Below are 5,482 nucleotides of genomic sequence, written 5' to 3'. Positions count from 1 at the left end.
GGGAAAAGAAGTTTGGATAAAGAGACTTTGCTGTAACTTCTGAGGCTTGTTCATGTCTGGCAACAGAAACCGTGTCCCTGTGCGTACATGAGTATTCTTTGGACGATTGAGTTTTGAAGAGTCTGGCTGTGTTTGGAGGTCCGAAAAACCCCCTCTCAGCAAGCCAACACTTTCCTGGAGTGGCAATATTAACTGATCATACAAAATTTTTCCCAGCCAAAAATTTTATTGACTTAACAGGCAAAAAATATTTGATTTAGTTGCAGGCATGATAACAGGCATAAAATTGTTTAGACCTACGGTTAACAAAATTTCTTGTTAACTTTGTTTTCTAGCATTTTGAGAACCATTTTTTATGGGTGGTATGAGAGTCAGTTAAGAACGACGGTTTTTTTTTTATGCTTATTTTTTACGCGAGTAGTATAAATAAAGGTAGAGTAAACGTGTAACTGTAGTCTGTACTCTAACAGGAAAATAACCTTCCTCCCGGGAATAAATGTATTTACATTCGGCGGAGCTGAACTGTAAGTGATAGCGACAAAGAATGTAAATATTTTCCTGTTGGCATGAAATGCACGGGTGCCGCTATGGCATTGAAATTAGTCTATTGTTATTTAGATATATAAGGTTTGTCAGGATGTAATGTATTCATCTCAGCTCTCGAACTTTCAAACTTTACTTTATATCACTTTGTATGTCTGGAAATCTTATATTACCTCTAGCCCCCAGAGGTTAGTGCGCCTGCATCTGGTTGGGGAATACGTTCCTATTTTCCCACTGGATTTTTGGGTTAGCGTATCAGGCGGTTGCACATACTTTAGCCTAAGTGGTACGTACTTTATGTTTACTTTGTAATTAGTATTTTATCTGAGCTTTGTAACGATACTCGGACGGCATTAAACACTCAGGCTCACAGTTCGAGCTGCACTACCATCCTTGTGTACGAGTCATGAATATAAATAGGAAAGCAAAATACTTCGGGACACACCACAGGAAACATTCCTGGTCACGTCCGCATTTATTTATTCAAACGTTGTCAGGCTCAAAGCATCGTCAGTAAAGAAATAAATGAGAACATTTAGCCGCTCCAATAATGACGTTCTATAAAAGAAAAGCAAAGAGTGTGCCTGTTTTGGAGCTGGAACTATCGATTGTATCCCTCGGTCAAGAATGGTGAGAACAATTACGGTGATCTTACAGGGTCTACGATTTCATAGGAGGTTTCAATTAAACTTTTTTTTTTTTTTAGCATAGAAGCTTTTCAAATAAACTTGTGGATAATTGTTTGCGATCTTGCACGGAGTTTCAAAACATCAAAACTTGCTCAAATGCTTAATTAGTGGAGAGGTGTTCTCGATTTCTTAAGGTGTTCCAAGACAGTCAAAGCATTTTAAGTGAGCTTATGGAGAAGTGTTTGCGATTTCCCATGGGGTTTCAAAACGTCAAAACTTGCTCAAATGCTTAATTAGTGGAGAAGTGTTTGCGATTTCTTAAGAGGTTCCAAAACATCGAAGCTTTTTAAGTGAGCTTGTGGAGAAGTGTTTGCGATCTCCCAAGGGTTTTCAAGACATCAAAACTTGCTGAAATGCTTAATTGGTGGAGAAGTGTTTGGGATTTCTTAAGAGGTTCTAAACCATGGAAGCGTTTTAAGTGAGCTTGTGAAGAAGTGTTTGCGATCTCCCATGGGGTTTCAAAACATCAAAGCTTGCTCAAATGCTTAATAAGCGGAGAACTGTTTGCGATTTCTTAAGATGTTCCAAAACATCGAAACTTGTTAAGTCAACTAAAACACCAGGAAGAACATCGAGACGTATTTTTTCAATCTATTCAAGAGTGATTGAGATTTTCACTGCAAAAAGTTGAAAGCACACAAAGGATATCCTTACCTCAATAAAACTGCCCGAAATTTCTTAACAATTTGTCTACTTTAATATCCAATGGTATATGTTAGCCTAACTACTGTTGCTAGAAGTGTTTGCGATGGGTTCTGAAACAACACCCACAATTCCTCTATTCGCTCTGACGAAGGGCTAACGCTCGAAACGTCAGTTCCAAATGACGTTTATCAATGCGTTTGATAAAACCAAATGATCCTGTTTCACTCTCCGCCGAAGCAACACCACAGTTTCTTTAGAAACTAGAAATTGGTATAAAAAACAATATTCCTGGCTGGAGATGCGAAACTATAATATATAGCTTTATAGCCAAGCCTTAAAGCGGAGCTCCCGTCTCTAACCCCAGAAAGCAAATTATACACTTTTCTTTTTATAAAAACGTCTAATTTTGGAGCTGAGGCTGAACGTTCTTATATAATTAGGCGTATAGGTTTTCAATGGTATAGTTTTTCAATAATTAAAATCTTGCGGACTTGACTACGAAACCTATCAAAAGTGCTTGCTTGGATCGTGTTGACGTTTAACATTTTGTAACGATTAATTACAATTGAGAACTTTTCATTAACTGGTATGTGGGTTAATTTACATTTCTTTACCTTTATTTTATGCTTTCATTTAAAATACAAACAAAATAAAAACGTTCTTAAACGACTCAGTCTCAGCCAGAGTAATGTTCTTAATACGTTCTTAAAATTTTGGTTAATCTCAGCCTCAACGTTCTTATAAGAAAGGTTCTTATAAAAAATAAAAAAAGAGAGTGTATAAATGGAAATAGTTATGCTTCTGCATAAAGAAAGTACAAAATTAATCGCGTACAGTACAGTGTGTACAGTTTACATTGATAATACAAAGATTTAGCCATGCCTAAAAGCGGAGCTCCCTGGTTATTTAATCCTACTTCCGGTAGGGTAGGGAAGTTTCGAATGATTGTCCGCCTTTTGATATTTCCGGTCGCTGCTTTAATAATGAAATCATTTTCTTCGCATTCTTTTATAGAAAAATTCACTGCCTAACTAGTGAATTCCATGGTAAATTTTACGCTAAAAACTGATATTGCATGAATCACAAAGCAATGAGTGTGATATCGGTTTTTCGAGTGAAATTTACTTTTGTATTCACTAGTTTGGCATTGATTTTTGTTGAACCGTACGAGAAAACAAGGACACACTCAGTGAGTGATTGGAAAGGAAAAAAGCCATTTCAGAGTTAACTGTCGATACCCAGCGAATAGGAATCACGCTAAAATTAGAAATCATAAAAAACTTTGTCAGTATAAGGTTAAAAAAAAGGGTTTTACTTATGTACTTTATTCCACTTTATCTCTGAAAACGAGATCATTCACATTTTGATTTATTTCATGGAAATACGCCAGCTTGGCTTGGAACAAGAATCGGCAAAATACGGCAATGCAACCAAGAAAGGAGGAATACAAAATTACCTTGATAGTTTAGGTGCTTTAAACAAACTTCTGAAAACACAAGCTAGTGAAATTTCCCCCTAATTTTACGAGAACTCATTTCGATTACGTGTTTATAATATAAGGGCAAAATGTTCTTGTCACTGTCGAAGCACATCGAAAACCAGTTGGGCAAACGGATTAAAAAAGCTTTCGCATTTTAAAGCAAACAAACAATTCAACTTTATCTTTGTGTCTAAAATAGTACAGATAATTGTTGTTTATTTCCAGCTGTCAATAAAAATTCGAATTTCATTCCTGAACAAAGGAAAAACCGATTAAATCACTTTTTAAAAATATGCATCCACTTTAAGGACGTTCGCGTCCATTTCTACTGCGCATCCTTTCAGCGCACGCAAATTCATATGCCACGTCATACATCGAACGCGCGCGCTAAGTACTAAAATGAACAATGATAGGACAGATGGCCATTGCTATACCTTTGCTTGGATTTAACGATCTTGGATGTTCGGTGACTCCTACTTCTCTTTTCAGAGACAAATTTACTTACAATTATCTCCATATGGTCCAAACATTAACAAAAAATCCATGTCGGATGTTAAAAAAAAAAAAAATTCAAGATTTCTGTCCTCGGGACATGGAGTCTTGCCATCTTACGGCTGCAAGGCGCGTAAAACTATGGTCGCTCAATGCGAACTTGTTCTTTAAGAAACCTCAACAGTTAACTAAATTCAGTTGATGGGTCCACTTAAACAAAGTTTGGTAGAGAACATTTGACTTCAAAGATGTAATTGCAATATTTTTGGGCTTACAGACGCTGGGGCCTTCTTCGCCCAAGTAGCCAGATTTTTTCAGATTTAGGGTGTTCTTCCGGGCAAGTTCTCTCCAAAACGAAGTCGATGATCCCTCATTTTTTTTTATATTTCCGAAATCTTTCAATGGTAAAATTCTCAGCAAAAAATTAATATTAGAAAATTTTCGCGCGAACGTCCTAAAATAACGCATCCGTAAAAAAAAAAAAAAAATAACGGTTTATTGCCCAAGGAAAGAGTTTGTGGAGTAACGTCTTGCACTAAGTGTGAGCTATTACTGGTATTCTGTTTTGTCGTTGCCGTTCTCTTTCGCTCTTCTTTTTTTTCTGTTCTAGTTATAGGTCCTCCAGGCATCATGTAACCTTATCAGAGCTTCTAAAGATATGCTAAAAGTTGCAATACAGAGAAAAAATCAGCTCTAAGCAAATTAAAAATAAACACTCAGCTGTAAGTTTATATCCCTCCGATGCTTGACTTGAATAACTGCGCAGCCGTCTGTGTGGACCACAGCTATCATGATATGTCAAACTGGATTGAAACCAGCGGAAAGGCAGAAAGAAAACATTTTCCAAACTACCGTTTTCCACCTGAACACGAAAAGCGTTGACTGTGTAAGAACTATAATTGACATAGCATGGTCGTGTAGCCGCGTCGAGCCACAGAAAGCGGGCGAAAAATCAAGCCATGTTGAGCCTGCACTGCAATCGAAAACCAGTACCTGGTCAGCGGTCAACTTTAACAAAAAAAATAAAAGCTGACCTCGGTGAGCTCTAAGAGTGAGCATGCGGAAAGCTTGTTTTGACAGATGTCAATTGATCAAAACATGGATGTCCAATATCAAGATGTATCCTGCAAAACTAGCACGATACTTCTCACATTGGCATATATGGAGGGGTAGACAGACGGATGGACGTACGTACCGACGTTCATGACGTCATGGCTATAAAACCAAATTTTCTCGCATTGATGGGTTACCAGTATTTTCTTAACTATGGTGCTCCGCGCGCACGCGTCTTCGGCGCACGCGGAGCTCCGATTTGTTGTTTATCGTTATTTTTTCCTTGCATACGGAACCCGCGCCCACAGTGTGCGCGACAGTCAAAACCGTGCTATCCTGTCAATCGTTTGCCCTTTCACCGGAAACAGGGCATTTCGGTTTTTGTCGATCTATCCCGTCGAAAGGACGCTACCAAAGTTTTTATTCGCGAAGTCAGTACAACTAAATACATTATCACTATGGTTTTGCCGCCTTCTTACACTTGATTCGAAAATACCAGCCCAGGAGCCCATCCTGGAGCGTGCAATTTCCATACAGCGTCTGTGAAACGGCGTTTTCACAAGTAGGTTTATTTTTAGAC

Source organism: Montipora capricornis, unplaced genomic scaffold (genome assembly GCF_036669925.1).
Source record: "Montipora capricornis isolate CH-2021 unplaced genomic scaffold, ASM3666992v2 scaffold_414, whole genome shotgun sequence".
Lineage (NCBI taxonomy): Eukaryota > Metazoa > Cnidaria > Anthozoa > Scleractinia > Acroporidae > Montipora > Montipora capricornis.
The sequence above is the reverse complement of the archived record's forward strand: the minus strand, read 5'-3'. Positions refer to the sequence as shown.